Raw genomic sequence first — 14799 nt, 5'->3', positions numbered from 1 at the left:
GCATGTTTTGTTGATCGGGTGAGACGTGGGCCATCAGATCGGTGGGAGAGATCAACGGCGGAGGGACATGGAGGTACAACATGTCCTCGAGAAATGTGCAGAGGGTGCGTATGGACAAAAAGGTAAGGTTTTTTGGGGGTTTTTGGGTTAATTTAGTTAAGGTTGAGGCGGAAGAGGGTTTTGCTATGAAGTGAGGGTCGGGTTAAGATATGAGCGGGACAAAATGTAAATGGAAGAGTGGGGAGAGTGGGGTGATGGCCCGTGTGGGGCCCTTTCCAGGATAGCAAAGCAAACCATCTTCTTCCTTTAGTCTTCAAACTAGTAGCACTGGGCCTCAGAGCTAACACCCCCATTTGTTTTTTCCGATAAGTTTACAAATTTAATCAATGCTTTTACACCTTTCAAATTGCTAAAATCTTTGGACCCAATGTGGGAGTGTGGTCTACCATATGATGTTCCACAATACCCAACCTCTGAGTGTGCTCACCTTTCTTTGTGTTGAGGTCAATGCTTAGGGGACAACCTTCTATTTGGTTGAAAGTGAAAACAAAAGAGAAGTAGGAGGCTGACAAGATTGTGGCAAAATGTTTTTTGTGGAATGATCAACATTACCAAGAACAACCCATTCTATCATTCCATCTTTGAAGCCACTACTATTTTTGGTCCGGGGTACTAGGACCCTTCCTATAATGACTTGAGAGGGCCTCTCCTTCAAGGGGAAAAGGTTGATTGCACAAAGAGATTGGGTTAGCTTTTGGAAACACGGGAGAGCACAAGATGCATTCTTATGTTGGATGTTTGGACATATGGGAAGGGCAGGTCCATTTTCAATTTCTTGGTTAGTTGTTGTAAGGGGAATGTTGCCTCAAAATCTAGCAGGCCTTGTGAGGGGACTCACCAGGCAAGGTCCATACCCTATGGAAACAATGAGGAAGGGTTGCTCTTGTCACCTCAACAACCTTCCCCCTGTTGTTTAATGGAATTTCACCATAAGGGAGGCTTCCTTGTATTCACCTATATGGGAATTTCGGTTAGGAGGCTCAAGGTGATATAAATGACCTAGGGAAAGATACTTTAAAGCCAAAATAGGCTCGAATTTTCTTTATGAAGGAGCAAGTATTCTAACCCTAGACTAACTAAGGACTACTACAAGTTAGGGTTAATTGATAGGCAATGATAAGGAATATCTGGACATGTAGCAGTCAAAGAAAGGATTCCCTCAGTGACAAAGGTCTAGAGGAACCCTAAGATGGGATTCAAGTTGAAGCTTCACTAGGGACTAGGGTTCTAATGGCACAAAGGAGCTAAGAAAATATGACACCAACCCTAAATAGGGAAATTTAACCATTGTGCTAGATTTTGCGATTGGAGTGTTCAAGAGGCTAAACCTTGGACTTTCGTCCACAAACGATCCATTGAAACTCAACTTTATGACAATTTGGCCCTAGGAAACCTTAGGAACTTGCCTTACAAAGCCTAGGAGAGGTAAAGAAAAGGAAAGTATTCAAGTTTTGATGGATTTTGATTGACACAACCTTGGCCAGTGCCTAATCCTACAAGGGCGAATGGAGTTTTAGGGCAAATTTTAAAGGAAGATGAAAATTTGATTGGAATAAGGAGGGGGGGGGGGGGGGATATTTTTCTTTTGTAAAACCCTAGCTACCTTTTTTGTGAGGGGAGAAATTAAGTATAGAAGATGCACCCCAAGAGTTCTTTTATCCGTTTCGAGGAAGAATAACTTTGACATGCAAAATTTCACCAAGATTTCCAATAAACAATATGCATTTAGACATGGAACATTTTAGAAACCCTAGCATAAATTCATTCACATGCAAAATATAGAAAAATCAGCAATAAACTTACAAATTCCACCAAGAAACCCTTCTTTCAATCCCAAAAAGGTGTCTCCAATGCAAAATTCAATCTCCAATATAAATATTCTCCATAAAAATCACATTGTACCAAGTAGTGAGTTAGACAAAGGCAATTCACACTCTCTCTAAGGAGGTTGAATTCACATGTGTGATGATGCTAAAATGAAGTGAAGAGATCCTCCACTTATATGAGGTCTATCTCTTTACTTTTACAATATAATTAAGCTTACAAGCCCTAATACAAGCTTATTCTTGAGTGTTTGACAAGACAAGAGGTTAAAAGCCAACCTCATAGCTCAAACCAATAAAATAATGCCATAAATGCCCATACGCCTGGGTCAATTTCCTCTACAAGGATGACCTCATCTCCATTTTTAGTAATAAATGCCACAATAAAGTGTGGAATTGGCTAAGGAGATGCTCCACCACCATAATCAACTATAAATCATAAGGAGAAGCCTCAAGAAGTGCCTCCATGTCCCAAAATTATGCTCCAGGTGCCCTACATTACCCTCCCAAGTTGTAGATGGGTGACATGGCACCTTCTTTTTCTAATGTCGGGGTTGGAAGACTGAGTACAAGTCCTCCTTTGTCATCCTGGGGATGACCATTGTGATCTGGACTTTGGAACAAGCAATGCCCATTAAACAGTGTCAAGGCTAGCCCAGGGGCATCCTGGGTCTATTGGGTACAACATAAAGTAAATCCAACAACAAGCAAGAGGATCCCAATGTTTCAGCATATGAGGGTGCTTTGGGGTGTCAATCATCTTGTGGAATCATTAAAGTACCCAACACTTTGCTCTAGAGTGGCAACACTGCATTTGCAAGCTCATCATTGCTCTTTGAAAGATGCAAAACGACCTGGGCAGTGGAGTGATGTAAGGTGCCCTCAAGTGCCTTTGCTATTGTGTGAAGAAACACTTGGAAAAAACATCTCAAGATCAAGTGAAAATCACCAATCATTAGGGAAAAATTACAATGATCATAGATGCATTATAGTGGACCATACTTAATATTAGGGACATAATTACACTTCAACTTGAGATCACCTTCAAATATCTAACTAGACCAATTCCTGTAAAAGTGTTCCCTACTTGTGTTAGGGATGGTTAGATGGTCAATTGTATTAGGTTGTTCTAGCCCTTAAGGGGAAGTGACAAATCCTAGGTCAACTATTCAATCAATAGGTGCTTGTGATAATGGTAGCAATGGAGGGGAAGGACTCTAGGGCAAGGTGACACGACCACAGAACTAGCTGATGGGGGTCCAACATCTTCAGTGTATAGATGTAAGGAGAAAAAAATTGTGGAGGCATGAGTTGCCCCTTTCCTCAACCTACTTTTTTCACCCCTTTGGTGCGCCTTTTACTTCTTTTTGATAATGCTTTGACTGTGAGTAAAGCTTAGGAGCCCAATATTTCTTTTAATGGTTTAGCCTTTATTTACCCTCCAATGGTGAGACAACTTATCGCTCAACAAGGTTGGGACATGTAAGAGTTCCTTTATTATGTGACAGAGCATCAAGTGCTCAAGGAATTGGGTGACGGTTAATGAGGGGGGTAGAGCTCATGCTAGGCTTTTTCCCATGTACTAATTATTGTCTTGGGCATCTTTTTCATTTTAACTTTATTTTTCTTTCATTGTGGCCATTTGTTGCTTTTAACATCATTTTAGCTACATCAACCTCTAGGTAAAATATTTCGGCCTATACTCAAGGATGAGGATAAAAGAGTGCCAATCCCAATGAACCAATGATCACGTGCCTGGAGAATGGAGATGAGATTTAGGGAATGATGGAAAGCGGTATGGAATATCATTGACATGCTACTTCAATCAAAGTTTTCCAAGTAGTGCCCTTCCTATAACCCTAATGCCTCAGAGGAGGTCCCACTGGACTAGGGCTAAAAACTAATCCCCATAGTGAAGTGAAAGAACAAGTTTACAGTCAAGATCTGTCAATCATCCAGATCACCACTTTATTCATATTATAATGCATGAAACATTAAGTCAAAGAACATGATTACAAGATGGTTAAAGTACCTATCAAAGGATGATCCACCTTCCTTCAAGAGGAATGCCAGATGGTTGAGAAGTGTTTGATCGTTGCAAATGGTGGAGAATCCTAGCACAATGTCATGTACTGAGCAATGTAGGGTTGCTAACTAGCTAGCTGTCCAAAGAAGGAGAAAATTGTTCTCCCATGGGGTTACCCACATTTTGGTGGGTGACAGGGACAAAGTTTACCAAGTTTGTTGATCCATCTGCATATGTTAAAGATGCACAATTACCATATGACTTGTTGGATAGCTTCATTGAGGAGATAGGTTTGTGATATGTTTTCCAAGTCATTACAAACAATGCTACGAATTGTATTGCTGTTGGGAAGTTGCTCATAGATAGGTATTGAACCTTATATTGGACTCATTATGCTAGTCATTGAATTGGTTTGATGAGAAACGACATGGGAAAAAATCCTTGAATTAAGGAAACTGTTGAGTTGGCTTGGAGTGTTACCCCCCCTCCCACACACATATATAATCATACATATGTTCTTATGCTCATGAGATGGTTCATAGGAAATAAGAAGTTGGTCCATCCTGCCATCATCTATTTTTCCACTAGTTTCGTTTCTCTTTAGTCTCACCACATTTCTATGTTGGAATTGTAAAGATTGTTTCTTTCAGATGAGTGGAATGTTTATCGCACTAAATTGGATGGACAAGCCATAACCAAACTTATGAGACACAATCCGAGTTTTTGGATGGAAGTGTAGGAGTTGTGTGCTATTGGTGAACCTGTTATAAAGGTTCTTCACTTGGTTGATAGTGAGAAGCCTGTAATGGGCTACTTGTATGAGGCCATGGATAGGCCAAGGAAGCTATCTATCGGTACTATTAGGACAAGGAGGAAGAGGGATTCACTAGATGAGCCAAGATATGGAGTGTGATTGATGAGTGGTGAAACAATACTTTCATCATCCAATTCACGTAGCAAGGCTCTGCCTCAACCCTGCGTACTCTTATCCATGTCGATTTAGGTTTGATGCTGAGGTTATGGATGGATTTCTCCAACATGTTTAGAGGATGGTGTTGACCCCTGCTGAAAGCTTGGATATCTCCATACAAATTGACATATATAAGTGCTAGGACATTTGGGTATGATATGGTTGTCCAAGTAGGACCATTGGGGTGATAGGTAAGCTACACACAATTTATTTCAAACTTTAAAATTTCAATCTTTCCTTTCTATCTATTTGTTAATGGAAATATAATTCGTTGTTTTTCCTTTCCGTTTATTTGTTGTAGATGTTTGGTGGGGAAACTATGGTAAAAGAACCCCATAGTTGCAAAAACTTGCCATTTGGGTGCTAAGTCAAATTTACAACTCTTCAAGGGGTAAGCGCAACTGGAGTGCCTTTGAAAAAATACACTCCAAAAAGCACAACAGGTTAGAAATGTTTAAATTATTATTTTTTTTTTTTTTTTATAATTTCATTAATTTTAATTTATGCCCATCCTTTGATTACAAAATGGCCCTCATGTAGTTTAGATGTCCACCACCTCAATGACATGGTCTATGGCTATTACAATCTTAGGTTGTGGATGAGGTAGATAGACAAAGTACTTGACACTGATGCCATTTCATTGGATGCACTTGACACCATGGGTTTGTGGAGGGTGGAGACAGAGAGGCTTTCCATGGAAAAGGTACCCAAGTAGTTGGAGCATGATGTTGATGAGGAGGTATCATAGGATGTTCCACTTTCAGAGAGACACATTTGGAGCAGGAAGAGGACATTGAGAATATGCCAACCAATGCTACCACCTCCATAGAGATAGGCAACTAGGGGAAAAGGAGGAAGACATTCCACTTCAACTTTCACCTTATCCCCAAGAATTGCACCTTCTACCTCAAGCTCATAAGACATTCCACTTCAACTTTCATTCCCCAAGAATTGTGCCTTCTACTTCAAGCTCATCCTCAACACATCCACCTACCGCTTCTAGAGGAAAAGCACCAATGTTGACTTTTGGCCATAAAAGGGGTAGAGGGAGTCATTGATATCTTAGTGCATCATGATTAGCCTTGTAGTATGTAGATACCTCATGACCATAATCTCATGAGATACATTTGTTTTTGTTTTAATGTGATTTTGTATTATCTTGTCAAGACTTATGGTTCAAGATAAATATCATATTTTAATATCACTGTTTGATGTACCACTTGACATCTTATACATCTTTTTTTTTTTAACAAAATACCCCACCCTCCAACGCGTAGGCAAAGATAAGATATTCCATAGGGCTCAAGGCCGTACGACAACAATGCTTGAAGATATGAGCTCAACATGTCACTTGTGAGAATTGAACCTAGGTAGAGAGGATGATACTCATTCCCCAAACCACCCAAAAAAACCCAATTCACTGGCATCTTATATATCTTTAATTACAATTTTATCTTCATATTTATGTCATAATGTGTAACGTGTTTGTTTGATATTAACATTTCTTTAAAAGTTAAAAAAATTGAAAATTATTATTTTAATATTTTCTTAAGTGTCCCGATAATTCGCAAATTTTCCCCGATCTTGCCCATAATTTATATTTCAGACCATTGGCCATAAATTCCCGATAACAATAAATTTAACATTGGTCTAAGCGCCATATATATTGCTTTACTCATCAAGATTTGTTTTGGCTCTTGCTCGGGCTCCGACTTTGGTTTTGGCTTTTTGCTCAATGTTGACTCTAGCCTCTTTATCTTTGAACTCCAGGCATAACCTGCTTCACGATATAAGAACGAATTTGAAAGCATTTCCAGGATCAAAATGCTTTGATACCATTGATCTATAATTTTTTTCTATGAATTTACAAATTTCAACTATGCATACTATTTTCAGCAAAGAAAACACAATTTCTGCAATAACAAGATAAAATACAGTTGAAAGCAACAAAATCATCATACAGAAACAGTTGGAATTAGGAAGATTTGAACTTGGAAAAACTATAAAAAAACGCCAGATATATTTTGCTTGATAGAAGAAAACTGGGCAGAGTATAATACAGGAGTGCAATCGTCCTTCGCCATAGTGTTGGCAGCAAAAGTTACAAGTTCTGTTCATATCCCTTATCTGGCCTATATCCTCTGTGACAGCAGACTGCATATAGCACGTGTTGCATCCTATTGACTGCATTCTCTTCTTTTCCTGTCCCATCTAGTTCTCTCAGATTTCATTGTTCCCTTGAGATGATATTCTTTCTGCTTGTATAATCCTTTTATTGTGTTGCTTTGTACTTGTTTAACTGCTACATTCCATATTTTTTAAATTACCGTAGTGCAGCAGAGCGTCAGTGAGTTCCTACGTGGCTTCACTTCACTTATCAAGAACTTTTTTAAACCATGTTTGAAATTCAATTGCTGATAAAAAAATACGTGTATTAACTTCTAAGTGCATGATGCATTAGATATGGACAGCAGCACAGACCCATCTAAACCTTTTGCTTGAGATGGATATAAGATATAGACATGAGTTTACCAAGCTCAAGGATAGCTATTTAGAATCCCATAAAAAGATGGGCCAATTGTCAAATATTAGAATTCAAATATGCAACCTGATATGGATATAGGCTATAGACATGAGGTTGCCAAAGCATAAGCATACATATTTAGAGTTCACATGAAAAGATGGGCTGCTAGTCAACTATTAGAATTCAAATATACAACCTGAAGCTTGGATACTTATTTAGAATTCACAGTAGCAAATGGGCCACTGGTCAAATACTGGAATTTTATATACGGTCTGAAGTTTGGATACCTATTTAGAATTCACATAAATAAATGAGCCACTTGTCAAATATCAGATTGGAAATATACAACCTGAAGCTTGGCAATCTTAAGGTGCATAGAGCATTAGACTTACATGAATCTGTGTTAGTTCGTGAACTTAGAAAGAGGGCTTAACTGGATTGAATATGGCTGGTTTTCAGGTACGAATCCAATGATCAGCTGAGAGTTTATATTACTGATAGTGAGAAGCAGCGATGGGAAGTTCCAAGAGATATTCTGCCGAGATATAATGGGGTGTATTCTAACAGCACTGATACTGATAAAGATGAAGAGGATTCTAATGACCATCTTCATGAATTGCTGTTTACTTACTCTAACAATCCGTTCGGCTTTGCAATCACAAGGCGTTCAAGTGGAGAAACTCTCTTTAATTCAACTGCGATGTATAACAATGGTGATTTATTTGGAAATATGGTGTTTAAAGACCAATACTTGGAGATCTCTACTGCCCTTCCATTTTCTGCTTCTCTGTATGGATTAGGAGAGAGCACCAGGCCTGGATTTCGTCTCAACAGGAATGAGAGCTATACACTCTGGAATTTAGACATTGGCAGTGTGAATCTGTATGTGGATCTATATGGGTCTCATCCATTTTATATGGATGTGAGAGAGGGTGGTGTTGCTCATGGGGTTCTCCTGCTGAATAGCAATGGCATGGATGTTCAGTATGGGGGATCCTACTTGACATATAGAGCAATTGGGGGAGTCTTGGATTTTTATTTTTTCTCAGGTCCTTCTCCGCTTGCTGTTGTTCAACAGTACACACAACTCATTGGTCGTCCTGCTCCAATGCCATACTGGTCTTTTGGTATTTGCTCATACTTCTCTTGTGAATTTTGTAGATTTCTATGAGTTTATTGCTTCTTTATTTCTGAAAAAGGAAATTAGTAGTCCTATTCCATACTTACGGTGTTTTCTGGGATTTTAATTTTAATTTTGTGCTAGCAACGGTCAGGGCACAAGGTTAACTCCATGCTTTTTAGGCACCCACATTCTTGGGAGGACCGGGGCACTCTCCAAATCACCCCTTTGAAAAGGATCTAACACAGCTCTCCGGGGGCAAATGGTCAAAGCCCACAGTCAAAATCCTCATCGTTTCAATCCTCCTTTTCTGGATTCTGTTAAAACAGATTTTCTATCTTGTTTTTTCGCAGGCAAAGTAGCTCATTATCTTTGACGTTTTAACTAGTAGAAGCAGCAATTGATGTATTATGTGTGTCCTAATGTCAACATCCGATCACACTATGGAATGTTCTTGTTGTATCAGTAGTTTTTATCTATTACATTATAACATACAATCCTGTTGACCCACTTCACAAGCGTCCCCTCATCATAGGGACAGAGTAGGCTTCAGGACAGGGACATGTAAGTTCCTGATTCTGAGATCAGGTCAGGTCCTGCCTCTGTCTACAAGGAAAAGTTCTTACCTGAGCGACATTGTAATTGCCATGATTTTGGGATCACCTGCATTCCTTCACTCAGATCAATCATAGCAGCATAAAGTAAAGTTTGAAGACCTCTGGAAACTTACTCTGTCCCTTGATGAGAGGAAGTTTGTAAGTATATAGGATTTGATTTGTTAGAAGAATTCCAATGTTTTTGGCATCCCATCGGGCATGAACGTTTTTCACAATCAGTAGTGGAGCTTTTCACCTCGGCAGTCTGACTGTTGGATGTGCAAGTGGAGGCATTCAATCCTACGGTACTATGATTTCTTTTCCTAGGATGGTGCCAGTATGCTTCTAAGTTACAACTATTCTAGTCTAATAGCAAGAGGGATCAAATTAGGTTTTCAGATATACAAGATCTAAATTTTGTCACTAATCAGGCAAGTAACTCCCACAAGTAGACACTTGGAATTTCCCCCTCAAATTTTGTAACCGGAAGATAGAGGCAGCTGCCCCACTAGCTTCAATTGTGAGAAGCTATGAAAATAATCCTGAATTTAAGGCCACTCTGTTTATCAGGACCATCTATTTAAATAGCAATTGGAACGACTAACAGTTTCTTTGAGATTTGGTAGCCTTTTCTCCTTTTGCAAAGCCAAAGAAACAAAATCTAGTTTTACAGGTTAACTCCCAAGTAATTAAAGGTATTCCCCTGGTCAATGAGATTCCTTTCTTAAAGAGGTAGAAAGGTGACCAATGCCTATTCTCTAGGCCATTCTAGAACATGGGCACCTAATAAGTGGGGACAAGCATTTGAACCATGGTTGTCACAAACTCAAAATCAAATTTAATTTATTTTCTGACTACATAGTAGAATAAAGTCCACAGTGCCCATGATAATTGATTGATTGGATAGAATCCTTACCAAACTGTCACTTCACATTTTTACAGACAATGGAAAGCTGCAAAAGGAACAAGCTCACATTTGAAGGAATATATTTGTGTGTTTCTATCGTTTTTGATGCAAGAAAATTCTGCTCTATGTATATTAGGTGGAGACTTCACTTATGATTAGACCCTCCTTTGGATGATTTGTATTGCCAGACTGTAAAAAGGCTGCTAGGAAGAAATTCTAACCCCTAGAAAGTTACTGAATCTGCTCACATAGATATAATTGTTTTTATATTAACAAAGATTTGAGGAAAAAAGGCATGGAGTATAGCAAAAATCCTCCAAAGACTTGAGAGGACGAAGTTCGAACACATAAGGCTGCTTAAATGTGGCCTATGTGAAAGGGGGCCACACAATTGTTGCTTCAGCCAACAGATGGGGAAGAAGTGTAAACGTTTCTCCTGATATTAGTGTATTAAAATTCATGAATTTTCAGAGCTCCAACCTACTGTGCTTTGAGGAGGATATACGAGTTCTCACATATGCTTAGGACTCAGCAGACACCAAAAACATATGGTAAAAATGTATATGAATTTGTTAGCTGGTAAGAAATGGTTAACAGGAATAAACTTGGGATGATTGAATGATGCAATGATGCAATGTTCATTTTTAACTTTTTAATTGCAAGAAATGCTATGCGTTGTTATAAATTATAGTAGAAGGGAAGTCTTTTAACCTATAAAGTCAAGTTCTTGAAAAAGAAAAATATTCAAACCCTTTCATTTTTTATCACTGATTTACAGGATGATCAGTGACAAAGTTCAGTTTAATACTGTCTTGGCAGCAGTTACTCTGAACATGTAAATCAAGTTCTTGAAAAAGAAAAATATTCAAACCCTTTCATTTTTATCACTGATTTATGGGATGATCAGTGACAAAGTTCAGTTTAATACTATCTTGGCAGCAGTTACTCTGAACATGTGATCACATTGCCATCCATTTACTCGCGTAACCACATCCTTTCAGCTCTTTCCGTGATTTTCTGAAGTAGTTTTAATATACTTAGTCAGGATATGATTTTGTATTTGCAGTCTTGTTAATTTATATAATTGGATTGGATTGCACAGGCTTTCACCAATGCAGGTATGGATATGAAAATATTTCGGTTGTTGAATCAGTTGTAGATGGATATGCAGCAGCAAAAATTCCTCTAGAAACGATTTGGACAGACATTGATTATATGGATGACTACAAGGATTTTACTCTAGATCCTCTGAATTTCCCTGAGATGGAAATGCAAAAGTTTGTTGAACGAATCCATGCTAACGGGCAGAAATATGTTCTGATTATTGATCCAGGTAGGATTCAGTTTGTTATTGTCCTAGAATTGGAGAAAAAGAACAGAGAAAGAAATAAGAACTGAACTGAGCCTTGTTAGTATATTCTGAACATACAAATCATTCGCTTAATTGTGCAGGAATAAGCTTAAATGAAACATACAAGACTTTTCAGAGAGGGATACAAGATGACATTTTTGTTAAACGAGAAGGTGTGCCATATTTGGCACAAGTGTGGCCAGGCCCTTTCCAGATTTTCTCAATCCCAATACACAGTCATTTTGGACAAAAGAAATCTTTGAGTTTCATGAGACAATTGCATTTGATGGTCTTTGGCTTGATATGAATGAAGTTTCCAACTTCTGTAGTGGGATCACATGTTCCTTGCCAAAGGAAGGGGATTGCCCACGGAAATATGCACAGACAGATTGTTGCTTAGTTTGTAGCAATGCGAACACCACCAGATGGGATGATCCCCCTTACAAAATCAATGCTTCTGGAACAGACAGACCACTGGGTAACAAAACCATGGCTGCTAGTGCAGTTCACTATAATGATATCTTGGAGTACAATGCTCATAATCTATATGGGTTATCAGAGGCTATTATGACAAGCACAACATTGAAATCAGTACTAAAGAAGAGGCCATTCATACTAACTCGTTCTACCTTTATTGGATCAGGGGCCCATGCTGCACATTGGACAGGAGACAATGCTGCAACATGGGATGATCTCTGGTACTCCATACCTACAATGCTGAGTTTTGGATTGTTTGGAGTCCCAATGGTAGGTGCTGATATTTGTGGATTTTCAAAAGACACAACCGAAGAGCTTTGCAATAGGTGGATTCAATTAGGTTCCTTTTATCCTTTTGCTAGAGATCACTCAGAAAAGGGAACGAAGCACCAAGAGCTTTACCTGTGGAAATCAGTCACAATGTCTGCAAGGAAAGCATTAGGTCTGAGATACAGGCTTCTTCCATATATCTACACATTGGCATTTGAAGCTCACACTAAAGGATCTCCCATTGCAAGGCCTCTGTTCTTTACATTCCCTGAGGATCCTAATACACTGGGAATCAGCACCCAGTTTCTATTGGGTAAAGCGGTCTTGGTCTCCCCTGTTTTAAAGCAAGGAGCAAGTACTGTGGATGCTTATTTTCCAAAGGGAACTTGGTACAATTTGTACAATGTCTCAGAGTCAATAACAGTTGAGAGTGGCACATATGTTAGTCTTCTTGCTCCACTAGATACCATCAATGTCCATGTATTAGAGGGGACTATTTTGCCGATGCAAGAAATGGGTATGACAACTAGGGAAGCCAGAAGAAGCCCATTTAGTCTGGTGGTTGCCTTGGGTGGTAGGAAGGAAGCATATGGGGACCTATATGTGGACAATGGAGAGGATTTGGAAATGGTAATAGAGCATGGCAAGTCAAGTTATATAGAGTTTTATGCAGATATTGTAGAGCGAGGAGTGAGACTGAGATCAGAAGTCCAAATGGGGGAATATGCAATTGGGGAAGGATGGCTTCTGGAGAACATTACAGTTTTGGGAACTACCACTGCTGTTCGTTCTCATTATGCTAATTCATACATGAAATTGGAGGCAATCAGGGATGAAATGATTCTGGATGTTTCAGCATCATTCTCTAGGAAGAGAATCAAAACTGATTTTAGACGTGAAATGGATCGTTATAATAGCCTTGAGGTTGATGTTGTTTTAGTGATTTCAAATCTGTCTCTTTCAATCGGGAAGAACTTTGCGCTTGTTATACCATGGGAGAAATGATTGGGTAGTGCTTTGCGTTCACATGGTAAGGAAATATACTCACTCGTAGGTGTGTTGTGTACCGCAATTTAAACATAAGATGTTGTTATAATACCTCATTGTTTTCTGCAGAATGCTTAAAATGCATCCATAAAGCTGATGGGATTCTTGTTTCAATTTATAGGTAAAATTGGACGCAAGGATGAGTTTCATCAATTGCCACACTTGTGTGTGGTGTGGTGTGTACTTCTGCATTAACAGGGTAACCTACTACATGGGGAGGACTCCTTGAACTTTGGCTCTCCACCTTAAATGTTGAATAACGTTCCGAACTAGTCATGGGACACTCCCTGAATATTAAGTATAAATTTATATGGGTTTGTGCCAATAAAAAACATGGCCCTCAAGATGCCACACTTGTGTGAGGTGTGGTGTGTACTTCTGCATTAACAGGGTAACCTACTACATGGGGAGGACTCCTTGAACTTTGACTCTCCACCTTAAATGTTGAATAACGTTCCGAACTAGTCATGGGACACTCCCTGAATATTACGTATAAATTTATATGGGTTTGTGCCAATAAAAAAACCTGGCCCTCAAGATGCCACACTTGTGTGTGGTGTGGTGTTTACTTCTGCATTAACAGGTAACCTACTACATGGGGAGGACTCCTTGAACTTTGACTCTCCACCTTAAATGTTGAATAACGTTCCGAACTAGTCATGGGACACTCCCTGAATATTAAGTATGAATTTATATGGGTTTGTGCCAATAAAAAAACCTGGCCCTCAAGATCAACGATATAGAATAATCACCATCTAGGTTTTCCCATGGTGGCATTATGATATACATTAAACTGAACAAACAACCACATCTCCGATAATTACTCTAAAATTTTGTCAATTAATTATAAGAATGAAATCATAAAAAAATGTTGTGAGTTAATTATAAGAGTGAAATCATAAAAGAGATTTTTAAGAGACTTTTTTCTCCAAAATAAGAGAGATTTTTTTTCCAAAAGAAGGAACAGGTAATGTTTTGTTTTAAGTTTTAATTATTCATCACTCACTTGAACTTGTGCCTTAAAGAATTTCCTCCTGCCACTAAGGTACTGCTTGATAAAACAGTTAATTTCAACTTTCGCCTTCGTTAACTTTAATAATATATAAGAATTGATTTCTAATTTACAATTTTTGAATCTGAAAACTTAGATATGTATATAATATTTAGCATTTCAATAATAATATTATATAAGAGGATCATTTTGAAGTTTAAGAATAATTAAGGTTGATGAGAAGAAATTAATGCAAAATTGTTATTATGGAAAAATTGATAAATTTATGTTTTTTCTCTCAAAAGTCTTACTGCATATTATATAAGAGGATCATTTTGAAGTTTAAGAATAATTAAGGTTGATGAGAAGAAATCAATGCAAAGTTGTTATTATGGAAAAATTGATAAATTTATGTTTTTTCTCTCGAAAGTCTTACTGCATAGGCAATGTTTGGTGTAGTACAAACAATAATATACATCAAACTTCCAACAATGTTTCCATAAGGAACACAAGACATGACTTCTACTTCTTCAATCTTGGGACACTAAAACTTTGGAAATAGAGAAGGCTTTGAATCTGAAATTATATATGTATATAATATTTAGCATTACAACAATAATATTATATAAGAGGATCA

General features: G+C 38.3%; 1 pseudogene across 1 annotated transcript in view; it reads left to right on the top strand.

Annotated features, from left to right (window-relative positions):
* Nucleotides 1-13906, top strand: part of LOC149225950 (alpha-xylosidase 1-like) — a 51046-nt pseudogene extending 37140 nt beyond the window's left edge. The window contains exons 2-5 of the transcript XR_016247704.1: nt 7863-8530; nt 11129-11359; nt 11479-13154; nt 13293-13906. The product of XR_016247704.1 is annotated as an alpha-xylosidase 1-like (transcript). The remainder of the gene's footprint in view (nt 1-7862; nt 8531-11128; nt 11360-11478; nt 13155-13292) is intronic.
* Nucleotides 13907-14799: the final 893 nt, after the last annotated feature.

This window comes from Pinus tabuliformis, chromosome J, assembly GCF_031772625.1.
Source record: "Pinus tabuliformis cultivar Carrire ecotype Pingquan chromosome J, CPIR1, whole genome shotgun sequence".
NCBI lineage: Eukaryota > Viridiplantae > Streptophyta > Pinopsida > Pinales > Pinaceae > Pinus > Pinus tabuliformis.
The sequence above is the reverse complement of the archived record's forward strand: the minus strand, read 5'-3'. Positions and strand labels throughout refer to the sequence as shown.